A 14,451-nucleotide genomic window follows, 5' to 3' on the forward strand; every position below is an offset into this window, starting at 1 on the left:
TGTGTGCGTTTGTGCAGGTACTGCCAGAAGAAAACCACAAAGCCCAGGGTACAAATCCACATTCTCAAAAAGTACTCCTTCCCACAATCCCACTATCAACAGTAAATTAACCAGTATTAATGACAGTGTAAGGAAATTAAGGCTATTATAAGAAAGGAGAGTGGATATGAGATGACCTACTGAAAGAAAAACAATTTTGAGGGGGTAGAAGGAGGAACACCAATGAGAGTTGGGATTTGGAGCAGTGGAAAGAAAGAAAGTAAAATTTACAACATGAATACAAAAGGGAATAAAGAATGTGGAATGGAATATGAGAAGGGAAGCATATAGTATTAGGTGTAAACAGTAATTAAAATAATATAAAATAAAATAAAGTGAGAGAGAAAGAAAAAGGAAGAAAAAGAGTAAACAAGTAATAAAAAGATAGGAGTCAAAATTGGAGGGAAAGTTCCACTGGAGTACTATCAACAACAAATGAGCTAAAATTAATATAGGTGGTATGGGAATAAGAGGGAAAAAACAAACAAAGAAAAGTCTAAGAGATGTTTAGAAGGATGGGAAGTGATTTTGAAATGATAGAGTGCGAGGGAATGCTAAGAATGAGGAATAAAAACCAGGCTAAAAGAAGGAAAATTAAAATTTGAGATATAAGGAAAAAGAAAAAAGTAATAAAAAGAAAAAGAAAAAGGAAAGGGCAGGATGAAAGAAAAATAGAAGAAAGACAAAAAAACAGGCTAAGATGGCAAAATTAAAATTTCAGACTAAAAAAGAGTAGGACAAGGGACCAATAAAATTGAATATTTGAAATACAGAATTAATGAAGCTCTAGAGATAAAATTGAAAAAGCAATGCAACAACAACTACCCTACCCACAACCAACTAGCAAAGATTGTTAAAGGTGGATAGACAACATGGGTACTTTAAGAGTAGGGAAAAAGGATTTGAGATGAGCCTTGACAAGAAAATTGGTTTTGTGTGTCTGGACTGAAGAGAAATAGTAAGAAACAAGTTGCATCAAGAGAGAAAACAAGTTGTTATCAAGAGAGAAAAAAATTGAAATGAAAATAATGCGAGGAAAGAAAAAGGTAAAATGGGTTAAGACCAGAGAGGGGCAAAATATGTGGATTGAAATACATGATAGTATGAAATCTAGTGACTTAATGACACAGATCCCGGCCCACAGGATCTGGTGTTGTGGCAGCAATATGCAAATACACACGGACTACAGAAATCCTGTGGAGAAAAAGGGACAACATGGCCACTCTCTCAAGAGGAGAGCACCCCGACCCTTGCCTTGACAGGCTTTTATTGTTTTTCTAGGCGCCTTACATGAAAGATGGTCCTCATTTACTCTGCATAGGTTTGTTTTGGGTGGTTACCTTTTGCAGTCAAAGGAGAGGATGTCACTGAATACATCAAAGAAGGATATTTGCAATGTAAAGGGAGAAATGGTCTAGACTGGTTATGCTCCATACCTGGAATGTCTAGCTCAGATTTTAGGAAGATAAAGATACTCAGTAAACATTTGTTGTCCCAGGATGAGGGAGTTTTAGCAAGAGCAAGTCTCATAGCAGTCTAGGTACAATGCAGGCCTGATTTCCCACAGGAGAACCTATCCATGGACGTGGGTCCAGCCCGTCAACTTCGCCCCCTACTGGCTTCTCCGAGTGGGGGCTGAGCCACATTTCCCACACTTGGAATGGTTCCCCACAACTTAATATGTACAAAGTTGCTGGATAAGAAATGAATGTTAAAAAGCTATGCAGGAAAGAAAATATCGCAAATCATGGAGAAGACCACTTGGCTTTCGTCTCGGTATCCTCTTGTATTTACCCCCCTTTTTTTTTTCCTTCTGGATCTGCCTCTGGTGATGTCAGATGTTGACCCTGTCTGACCTTAGGCAGCCTATTCCATATTTCCAGGGATCTGCTGTCCTTGACCGTCTCCTTCAGTTGTTAATCTGGTCACTCTGAACTCAGCAGTCAGGTTTAAGTAATGTAGGGCTGGCTAGAATCTCTCCTGGGGTGGAGGGTATTATTTCCCCTCAGACTGCTGCTGCTCAGAGGGGAGTGGTCTGTCTGAGCCAGTTGATGACTGCAGTATGGGGGTTGGTTCAGCACCAGGGTCTCGGTGGCTACTCTCTCAGTTCTCTCCCCAAGGCCTCTGTCCCCAGTCTCTCTAGTCCACTCTGCCCCCACTTTGCCAGGGATCTACTGTCTGTGGCTAGCTCATTCAGTCATTAATCTAGTCACTATGCACTCAGTAGTCAGGTTGAAGCACCACAGGACCAAGGAAGAGACCCTCCGGGGGTCAGGGCTATTGTTTTCCCTCAGGCTGCTGCTGCTCAGAGGGGAGTGGTCTGCCTGAGGATGAAGGTTGCTGCTATCTGAGGGATGACTCAGCACTGGGACCCCAGTGTCAACTCTCTCAGTTCTCTCCCCAAAGCCTCAGTCCTTAGTCTCTCCTCAGGTGTCACCGGTTCACTCTGCCCCCACCTTTGCCAGAGCCCAGGGTAAGTGGCTGCAAATGAAAATTTGTGTGTTGGCCCTTTAAAGGTCTCTGGCATCTCCAGCCATCTGTCTGTACAACCCTGCAGCTTTTTACTGCTGGTTGTTATCTGTGTATTTTGGGGGCTCTGGTTCTCTAGGATGGGAATCCTAGCTTAGAGTTTAGACCCCATTCTTCTTAGGGGGATACAACCAGCCACTTAATTATCTTTCAGGTGCTGCTGCCTGTGGGCACCCAGCCAGTCCTCTCAAGTCCCTACCGCACTCCTTACCAGACAGGTTGCGCAGAGGCTGGTTCTTCTGTCTGTCCTAAGTTATACGGCTTCTCTCTGGCTATTGTTCAGTTGTTTGTTCTGGGTGGTTTCTCCACAATTGAGTTGTAATTCCAGATTGGCCCTGGGAGGAGGTTAGTGTGAGTTCCATTCACTCCTCCGCTATCTTCTCCACATTTTTCATTTTCACCAATAACTTTATTGATTTGGATATTTTGAGTATGTCAGCTATCTCCCATTTGGTATAATGTTGGTTGTTCTCAAATCTTGTCTCAAGTTGATTGCTATCCACTTCAACTGATCTACCTGACTATGGAGCATTGTCCAGTGAGAAATTTCCCCACTTAGTAGTAACTTTAAAAGCTTAACACTTTATACTAGATGAAGTATCAATTTTGAAAAAGGAAGAAAGAGAACTTCTACTTTCAGATATTTAAGAGAACTAATATTTTCTATTTATAATTTTAACACATTTAGTCAACCTTATATATACTATTTTCTGCAAAATTGCCTACCTTTACATTGCTATGACTTTTGGATGACTGGCAGAATTATTATAAATCAGGAAGTATCAGTATGGTTATTCCTGAAAAAAAAAAGAAAACTGATAAATTCTTCACTAATTGTTTGAGATAGAGCTTATAAATCATCATTTATTCATTCAATCATTCAACAGATATTTAAGTAATAGCTATAATAATTCAGGAACTGAACTAGGTTATATGGGTACAAAAATAATGAGACTTTGTCCATCTCCTAAAGGAGCTCACAACCTAGTAGAAAGAAAGAGATAAGGATATTAATCATCACAGTGCAGCATCATACAAAACTGACCTAAAAGAACAATGGAGGAATGGTGAACTTGGCCATTTTTCTGGCTTAATTGATTAACATCTGTAACCAATAGTGTAATAATTTTAATATATGATGGAATTATTTTCATATGGGAATAGTTCTGTAAAACTCTGAACCAGCTACGGCATTTCATTTAATAAAAATAAAAATTCATATTACTATTTGCGTAGTTTAATCATATACATGATTTTTGAAAACAATAATTTTCAAGTCAATTGTTTTGAAAACAATTGAAAAATGAATTGTTATAAAGGGAGTATAAGCTTAAATAAGGAGCATAAAATTTTAGAGAACTTTCTTAAGATATAATTCATATACCATAAAGTTCACCTTTTAAAGTATTTTTTAGTATAGTCACAGGACTGTGCAACTATCACCACTAACTCCAGGATCTTTTTATTACCTCCCTAAAAGAAACCTCATACTTATTAGCAGTCACTTCTAATTTCTCTCCAAAGTCTCATTCCCAGCCCTAAGCAATTACTAATCAACTTTATATCTTATGGATTTTCCAATTCAGGACATTTCATATAAATGGAATCACGTATATGGTCTTTTGTGTCTGGCTTCTTTCACTTAGCATAATGTTTTCAAATCATCTATGACAGAATGAATTGGTATTCAGTATTTTCGTGGCCATATAATATTCCATTGTATGGGTATACCACCTTTGGTTTACCTATTCATTATTTTATGGACATTTGGGTTGTTTCCAATTTGGGGCTATTATGAATAAGGCTACTGTAAACATTTTTGTACAAATTTTTTTGTTGACATATGACTTTAGTTCTCTTGGGTATATACTAAGGAATAGAATGGCTGGGTCATATGGTAAATCTATATTTAACTTTTTGAGGAGTAGCCATACTATTTTCCACAATGGCTGTACCATGTTACAGTCCCACCACTAGTAATTTCTCCACATCCTCAACTCTTTTTTAATTGAGGTATAACTGACATATAACATTATATTAGTTTCAGGTGTACAACATAATTATTCAATTCTTGTATACATTGTGAAATGATCATCACTATAAGCCTATTTAACATCCATTACCATAGATTGTTACAAAAAAATTTCTTGTGCTAGCTTTAAGATCTATTCTGTAGCAGCTTTCAAATATGCAATACAGTATAGTCACTAAGTATAGTCACTATGCTATACATTATATCGCCATGACTTATTTATTTTATAACTGGAAGTTTGTACCTTTTGAACCTCTTCACCCATTTTGCCTACTCCACTCCCCCATAATCTCCAATCTGTTCTCTGTATCTATTTCAGTTATTGAAAACGAAGCTCAGTTTGTTTGTTTTTAGATTCCACATACAAGGGAGATCATAGGATATTTGTCTTTCTATCATTTATTTCACTTAGCCTAACGTCCTCAAGGTCCATCCAGGTTGTTGCAAATGGCAGGATTTCCTTTTTTATGGCTGAATAATATTCCATTTTCTTTATCCATTCATGTATTAATGAACATTTCAGTTGTTTCCATATCTGGCTATTGTAAATAATGCTGCAACAAAGATGGGGGTGCATATATATTTCCAACTTAGTGCTTTTGTTTCCTTTGGATATATACCCAGAAGTGGAATTGCTAAGTCATATGGCAGTTCTATTTTTAATTTTTTTAGGAATCTCCATTCTGTTTTCCACAGTGGCTATAAAAATTTACATTCTCATTTTGGTTTTAAATTGTATTTACCTGATGACTAATGATGGTGAGCATCTTTACTTATGGTTATCAGTTATCTGTATGTCTTCCTCAGAAAAATGTTTATTCAGACCCATTGCCCATTTTTATTTGGGTTTTTCTTTTATTATTGAGTTTTAAGACTTATTTATACATTCTAGATATAAGTCCCTTATAATACATGTGATTTAAAATTGTTTTCTCCAGTTCTGTGGATTGTCTTTTTACATTCTTGATCATATCCTTTGTATTGGGTTGGCCAAAAAGTCCATTTAGTTTTTTCCATAAAATAAAAGATACATTTTTCATTATCACCAATAACTTCAATGATTTTGGATATTTTGAGTATGTTGTCTATTTCCTGTATGGTATAACATTAATTGTTCTCAGTTAATGTCTCAATTTGATCTCTATCAACTTCAACTGGTCTACCTGACTGTGGAGCATCATCCAGTGCAAAATCTCCAGCACAAAACCTCACAAACCACTTTTGACACGTTTGATCAGTCACACTACCTTCTCCACACACTGCACAAATCTTTCTTGCATTTCAGTTGCATTTTTACCTTTCTTGAAATAATAAAGCATAATATGCTGACGATGTGTATTTTCTTCCATTGTCAATATTAAAATGGCTACACAAAAATTCAACAATTTTGATAAGTTTTTTAATGTACACTGATATGACAGCTATCACAGTACAATCTAACAAAATTGTTTCAAATGAAGTTAAAGAAAACTAAGCACTACTAGAGCCATCTTACAGGAAAAAACAAATGAACTTTTTGGCCAATCCAATAGTACAAACATTTTTCATATTGATTTAGTCTAATTAAGCTATATTTTCTTTTGCCACTTGTATTTTTTTGGTGTCATATCTAAGAAACCATTTCTTAACAAAAGGTAACAGCACAATTTTTTAACAACAGGTCAAATATAAACAAGTACTAAAAACAATGATGCTTTCACAACTCCCTTGGTTGCCGGCTGCCTCAATATCATTATTCATGTTTATTTAGCACTTTTACCCTTTCCAAAGTACTTTTTATTTTACCTGAAAACTCAACCCAGCATTTAATCTAACAAAATACCACAGGGCTAATACATATTAGGTGCTCTGTTTGGTCCCTATGATGCAAGGATGATTAAAACACTATCCCTAAGAAAGAAATTGAATACTTACTTACAGTATATTGTGCATAAGTATTATGAAAGAGGCAATATATAAGGTGCTATTAGAATATGGCTGAGGTAATTCTACTCGGGGTGGTGAGGAGAGTCTGAGAAGATTTCCTAAAAGTGTTCAGCCAGTTAATCAACAAATAGTTACTGAGCATTTATTTTGTGGCAGATATTGTGCTAGATTCCAGGAATGTAGTAGTAAAAAATTGAACATGTTTGTAGTTTTCAGGGAGCTGACAGTATACAGAAGATATGGTGCCCTGTGAAATAAGAAGAGTATTTCATTTTTAAAGGGTTGTACCATAAACAGAGGAGAATGTGCAACAACAACAAAAAAGCAGATATGGCCCATAAGGCCTAAAATATTTATTATTTGGTCCTTTACAGAGAAAATTTACTGTTCCTTGATCTAGAGAAGTGTTTATCAAGTTTGGCTACATATTAGAATCACTTGGGGAGCCTTAAAAATTTACAGATGCATGGGTCCCAAGCTGAGATTCTGACTTAGTTGGTCTATTGTCAGCCATAGCTCCAGAATTTTTAGAAGCCCATGATTGATTTCAATGTGTACTCAATGTTGAGAACCATTGTTTTAAGTCAATACTGTCAAATAAAGTTGTTTACAATGATAAAATGTTCTATATATGCACTGACTTACATGGTAGTCACTAGTTGGCTGCCTGCTTCTATGAAAGCCAACACTGGAGAGGTAGGTGCTGATGTAAAGGAAAGTGTTTTATTTGCAGATGCTGGCCACCTGAAAGATGGGGGACTCATGTCACAAAGCCCATCTCCCCCTTTCAATGGAAGTAGAAGTTTTTATAAGGAGGGAGGGGGAATAGAACAAACAGATCAAGGGAGGAGTTTGCAAAGTTCTGTATGTGCAGACCAGTACAGTCCCTTCTGATTAGGCAGGTGATGGTCCAGTGTGTATCATACTGGATTTATATCAACCTTATTTTATGTCATCCTGGCTCCATGATTGAAGGTCAGAAAATCTCACAGAGCTGGGATGCCTGAAGGTTGGGGTCTGTATCTTTTTAAACAAGTTCCTAGGATTCTTATACAAAAATGCTGTTCATGGACAAGCTACCTATTAGTCGGAGTCAGTACTTGCAGAAACAATGTCAAAAGAATGGTGGGGTGGGTTACAATTTCCCATTACAATTTTCCACTGTTACAGTCATATGCGGTTATGAGCATTTGAAATTTGGCTACAGTGACTGAAAATCTGTATTTTAAATTTTATTTAATATTAATCAACTTAAATAGCCATATGTGGCTAGCGACTACTGTATTGTATATAGCAGCTCTAGAAGGAAGGTTGATATTAAAAGATCAAATAATAAAAAACATTAGATAAAGCAACATTTACTGAGAGGTTGGATGTACTAGGTACAGTTTTAAGTGCTTTACATGTAAAAACTTTGATCTTCACAATAACCTGATGAGTTATGTACCATTATCATATCCGTTTGTCAAATTAAGAAACTGAGAAATAGAAAGGTTAAATAATTTGCCCAAAGTCACAACATTTCTAAGTGGTAGAGCTAAGATTAGAACTCAAGTCCTTAGGCTCCAAAATTCATGCTATTAATAATTTCACAAAGCTAAGAATTAGTTAAACAATAACAACTGCACAATGCATAACTATTACAGCTAAAAAGTAACATAAATAACTGCAACTATAATTATAAAATTCAGAGAAGTAGGTAGTCGATATAAAGAAATAAAGAATGTTCTAGCCCACATGAGTTTGTAGATTGTGAATCATTCTCATGATAGTTAGAAAAAAAAAACTAGAATAAACTACAGTCCAAAACATATGCTGAGAGCACTGTAAAAATAAGAGTGATTTAGAGATTTTCAAGTCCAGCATCTGTTATATAAAGAGGAAGAAGAAGCCTTTGGGAATTTCAGCGTAATTAATGGGGAGCTGTATCCTGAGCAGCCTGGGTAACTGTGCCTCTGGGGGCCAGTTCTTACACAATGCTTTAGCTCGGGTACAAATTTTGCTGCTGCCTTTTGCTCAGAATAAGTGGAAGTAGTAGTTAGCTGCCACACCTAAGTGATAAATTGCTGACACACTCCATGTAGCAGCAAGTTATGTTTCTTCCCCACAATTATCATAGGCTTTACTTTACAAAAACATCTATAAACTAGCTAATAAAATATCTCAAAGATAAGAACACAAGCAAGAATCACCAATTAATATCTGAAAACAGACATGATATAAGAAACTTACCAAAATCAGTAAACAGACAAACTAATATCAAAAGAAAGAGAATTAATGCAGCAAATGGAAAAAAAAAACTTTAAATGAATTTCAGTAATGTTCTCAGCAGAATAAGAGAATTTATCAAATCCATAAACAAGGAAAATGCTGATGTAAAACAAAACCAATTGTAGGTCCTAGAAACTACATCAATAAAAGATAAAATAAAGCATGCAATGGATATGTGTAATAGTATCATGGGGCAGCAAAAAAGAAATATTTTGTTGTAAAATCAAACCAAAAGATTCTCACAGTGCAGAAGGAAAAAAATAGAAATTTTGAGAAAGCAATAATAGACATGGATGATAGATCTAGAAGTTCAACAGCCATGTGGCAGAATTCCAAGAGAAAAGAACATAAAGAAGAGAGAGGAGAATGTTAATAAATCAATAATAAAAGATGATTTCCCAGAAATGATAAAAATACTACTCTTCAGAGGGAAAATGACCATTAAGTGCTAAATAAGGTACACAAAAGAAGACTCATACATAAGTACATTGTGGTGAAATTACTAAATACCAAGGTTTAAAAAAAGGATGCAGAAATTCCAAAAGCTTCCATAAAAAATATATATGAGATAAAAGAAACAGCAAAAAGCAAAACAAACAAACAAACAAACAAACCATTAAAGGGTGTAGTTATGTCTAAATTGTAGGTGCATGATATAAAAATATATTTTTAATTATTTGGAACTAAAATTCCGGGAGATATCCAATTGGAGGCAACAGAAAAGAAATTGTAAAGTCGATGAAGTTATTGTCTAATACAAGGGAAATATGGATTCAAATGAAACTTGATTATTATTTTTTTTAAATATAATGTGTGTTAAGGATACCAACTAGATGCATAGAAAGAACATACTCACCTTAGAAACTACAGGAAGCAAAGTAAAACAAGTTAAATCATCAATCCAACTAAAAGAAGAAAAATAGGAAAAATGAGAAATAGAAAACAAAATAAGATGGCAGTACTAAGTACAAATTTACAATGAATATTAATAGGATAAATTACTATATTAAAAGACAACTCTGAAAATTAAAAATGTAAAAATTTTAATTATCAAATAATTTGAATATTATAAAAACTTCAGAAAACAGTTAAATGATTCTGGTATAGCATTCATCCAAATTACCCAAATGTTAACAAATAAACACTTTCATTTTCTGTCTCTAACATTCCCCTGAAATGTTTCAGAGTAAGCTGCAGAGAGGATGTTCTTTCACAATATTATAAAGTTCCAGCTATTGAGACAAAAGGTGAAATTTGAATAATGTCTACATATGAGATAATGTTGTACCCATGTTAATTTCTTGATTTTGATAATTATATTGTCTACAATTAATATGTAAGAATCTCCTTTCTGCAACTTATCTTCTCCATGATTTTTTTAGAACTTCTTTACTTTCTGGCACCACGAGATATTCCAGAATCATCTTGTACTTCCTATGACTTAGCACTGAAATCAGTCATGTACCCAAAAGCCCTTGTTCCTTTATCAGAAAATGGTATTTAGAAACCAAAATCTGGGCACTGGGTGTGCTCATTGGTATCAGAATATATGAGGTCTGTACAGAATGTATCCAGCCATGTAATATGAAAAATAGAGACATTTCTTGAAAAGATACAAGATATAAGAAACATTGTACATAGGACAATGATCCTTCAGACCCCTTCAAAGTAGTCACCTTGATATGTTACACAGTTCTCCTAATTGCCATCAGCTGTCCTGTTGTATTTTCCTCAACCTTATAGACGGTTTGAAATCTCTTCCCTTTCAAAGGTGATTTTAGTTTTTGGAAAAGCCAGAAGTCACAGGGCACCAAATCTGGGCTGTAGGGGGTGCTGAGTCACCTGGGAGATTTGATGTTTCACCAAAAAACCTAGCATGAGATGCGATGCATGAATGGGTACATTGTTATGATGAAGCTGCCAATCACCAGTTGCCCATTGCTACTGCCTTCTGAATCATGTAAATAGTTTCCACAGAGAAATATTCAAGCTTAATACAAAACTTGATGCAGATGTGTTGCTCTACTCACTCAGTCATTTTGAATGAGACAGCCACATAGTACCCATGCTCACTCAATGGCATCTACCACCCCCAATTGTAGGTCCTAGAAACTTACTAGTACAGTGAAGTCATTGTTGTTCATGCATGTGCATTCCACTCCACTCTCCTTGGCTGCCAGATTACATCAATATCACGTAAACCATTATCGTTATATTAACAGTGGTTGGACTTGTTCAGGACTTATATTCAGAGAAGTATCACTCTTACATATTTCTTCTACTCTTCTTCCATATTCCCCCCTTTCTACCTTGTTCCCAACCAACTCCTGTAGGTAATCAATCTCATTTGTCTCCAGTTTATCTTTTCATGTTTGCTTTTCGCACAAATGAGGTGATACAGCTATATTTTTTATTCCCCCCTTTTCTTATGTAAAAGGTGGCATACAATTTTGCACTGGTTTTTTTTTTTTTTTCCACTTAATATATTCTGGAAATCACTCGTTGTCAGTTCATAAAGGTCTTCCTCATCCTCTTTTGTATCTGCATAGTATTCCGTTGTGTGATGTTTCCAAAGTTAAGCACTTTCTTGCATGAGGACTTAGGTTATTTTCACTATTTTGAAATTGTAATGCTTAATGAATAATTTTATGTATATGTATTTTATATTGTTATAGGTCTATTTGCAGGGTGAATTCCTAGAGATAGGATAGTTTTTTTGTAATGACAAATACATATGTAGTTTTGTTAGGTATTTCCAAATATCCCTCCAAAAATATTTTAGCACTTTGCACTTCCACCAGCAGTGTATGAGAGATACTGTTACCCCGCAGCCTTGCTAAGAGAATATGTTGGCATAGTTTTAATTTTCACCATCAGATTGGAAATATTAGTCCATCTATACACTTACAATTCATTAATAGAGAACCACTGAAATAAATAAAATTGAAAGTAAAGAAGTGGAAAAAGTTATATTAGGCAAATGTAAAGAAAATAAAACTTATTTATCAATGTTAATGTCATATGAAATAGAATTCAAGGCAAATAAATTTAATAGGACAAAGTAGGGATACATCACAGTGGTTTTATCTACCAAGAAGATAAAATAGTAATGAATCTTTAGGCTCCTAACAAGAGAGCTTTACAATATATAAGCAAAGTGTAATAGAAATATAAGGGGAAATTTACAAAATCACTATCACAGTAGGAGACTTTAACACACTTCTAATAACGATCAAAACAGATCAAGTAGAAAAATATGAGAAGATGCCTTAATTGGGTTTCCTAGAAAGCAGACTTTGAAACAAGGACTGGGTATGGGTAGTTTCTTTGGGAAGTGGTTCCAAGAATCACCTCCAAAGAAACAGGGTGCAACTGCTGTGAGCAACTAGCGCTCATTTCTACTAGGATCTTTCTGAGCAACTGTGTAGAACAGGCTTTATATCGTCTCTCCACAGAATAGAGAAGCAGGAGCATTTATCTACTGACTTTTATCCTCCTTTGGTGAGAGTTCTCCATTCCTGGGGCAATAACTTCTCACACTTTTAGGTTACACCAGTAAAAAGTTTAGCAATCTTCTGTACCTTCCAAGAAAATAAGAGCATAGAAATGTTATGACTTGTGTGTGTGTGTGTGGGGGGTTCCACCCACAGAGCCCCCCGGACCGCTGTGGGTGAGAATAAGTCTACCAAGACATGATCAGGTTGGGGTGGAAAGGTGGCCGATCTCTCAAAGGAGAAGGGCCTTGAGCCTGTTCCTCAATGGGCTTTTATTGGGCTTAATTTGCATAGGAATACAGGGCGTAAAACTCATCAATCGTTGTTAGGCAGTAATGATCAAATAGAAAACATTCAAAGAACTATGAGGGCTTATTCTTAGTCAGGGTCAAATAGCCAAAGGGCCATAAAACCTTGGGAAACTCATTTTATGCTTGGACCCTTATCATTTAAATTGAGGACATTCTTAGCAAAGAAGGTTTCACAGGATTTTATGCATTCTTTCTTAGGCCTGATTGCACTGGGGAACTGCCCTTTTCAGCACAGGGCTGCACCACCCTCTGTCATTGTTTTAGGCTTAAGTCAGGTGGGGGAAATAAGGCAGCCAAGAGATTAGGAGACTTCTTACAAATAGAATGAGGACTCGAGCTATGACAAAGCCGAAGGGTGAAGGTCCATCACCCCTTTTATATCATCCCCTAAGTCCTTCCCTGATGGTCCCTTAGCCACCATCCCTGTTTTAGGTAGTCCCTCCCTTGAGGAATCTTACCTGTCATTGTCTAACCAGTCATCTTCCCCGGGGACAAGCAGGGTGAAGTAAAGGGGGCAGATGCTGTGCCCCTGCTGGAAGGATAAGTTTTGTCTCCTTAGTGGCTTATAGTCTTAAGGCCTTTTCACTCAGCCTTAGCCATGGGGGGTTACAGCTTCTGAAACCAGGCAGGGCGGTTCCCAACAATGATTCATGCTTGGTTCCAGATATTGACAATGATACATTGAACTTCTACCAGGAAGAGCTGAAATCAGGTGGGTTCGAAGATCTTGCATGGTGTATAAGCACCTTTCATAGTAGGATTATTGAAGATTTAAATGATACAAGTAATTTCACATGGTGTGTGGTGGGCTTGTTGTTGCTAAGTTAGGATAAAACAGTATCTGATAAAACTTGTATACCAAACTTTAAAAGTAAATATTATCACTTTGCAATGGGAGCTATTTCAGGTTTTAAGCCTGGGAATGGCACAGTCAGATTGTGTTTCAGTATGTAACTCTTTTAAGGTACAGGATGGTTTTGAGGAGGAAAAGGATAGGGCCAGGCTGATCAGTCTATTGCAATAGTCCAGAAGACTGAGGTGAACAGGATTTGGCTTAGGACAATGAGAAGCAAATAAAAAAAAAAATTGCAAGACAATTAGGAGCATAAAATACCAGAAGGAGAGTTGGGAGAAGAGATGGTAGAGGTAATCATCTAAATTTGGAACATTTTGAGTCTGTCTTTACAGAATCCTAATGAGGTAGATAGGAGATGAAACCATATAGAAACTTCATTTCTTTAACAGAAACTTTTCTCCTTTTTTTCCTTTTGATTCAAACAGGCCTCATTCAGAACCCTGACTTAACCTGCTCCCTTCTCCCTTGCAAGTCTACTCCTTTAATCATTAAGCCCTCATGACACTAAGGTTCTAATCAGCATCAAATAATCTTAGGAACAAAGCCTCAGGTCTATTGATCCCAGAGACAGATTTTTGGTCAAACTAGACATAACATCTATGCCTGTTTTGTTTCAGCTCCAGACCCAGCAAAGTGATGACACCAGAGAAAGAAATGCCATAGCTGACATCAAGGCCAGATGCACTGATCATCTACCCCGTACCCTAGCGCTGACCAGTCAGTAGAGACCATGACCTTTACCCTGATCATGACCCTAACTTCATTAGCCACCATGATTAATGCTTTTCCCCCTGTACAACCCATCCCCTAGAAGTCATCCAGGAGCCAGGTCTTTGATCATTAACTCTAGGCATGGACCACTTCCTCAAATAATAAACCCTTACTTTCTTTGCTGCAAGCTATTTGTGTCTTATTGGGCTTTGATGCACACAAGCAAACAGACTCCTTTAGTCTGGTAATAGAGAGACATAATGTGACAATTTAAAAAAGCTA

The 14,451-nt window shown here is 36.4% G+C and overlaps 1 long non-coding RNA gene across 3 annotated transcripts in view; it reads right to left on the reverse strand.

The window, feature by feature from the left end:
- Positions 1–14,451, reverse strand: part of LOC139440525 (uncharacterized) — a 125,653-nt gene that overhangs the window by 39,069 nt on the left and 72,133 nt on the right. For all 3 annotated transcript variants that reach the window (XR_011650758.1, XR_011650757.1, XR_011650756.1), the window contains exons 2-3: positions 9,654–9,702; positions 3,295–3,365 (exon numbers count right to left, since the gene is read on the reverse strand). This is a non-coding gene — a long non-coding RNA (uncharacterized lncRNA). The remainder of the gene's footprint in view (positions 1–3,294; positions 3,366–9,653; positions 9,703–14,451) is intronic.

The sequence above is a fragment of the Desmodus rotundus genome, chromosome X, assembly GCF_022682495.2.
Source record: "Desmodus rotundus isolate HL8 chromosome X, HLdesRot8A.1, whole genome shotgun sequence".
Taxonomy (NCBI): domain Eukaryota; kingdom Metazoa; phylum Chordata; class Mammalia; order Chiroptera; family Phyllostomidae; genus Desmodus; species Desmodus rotundus.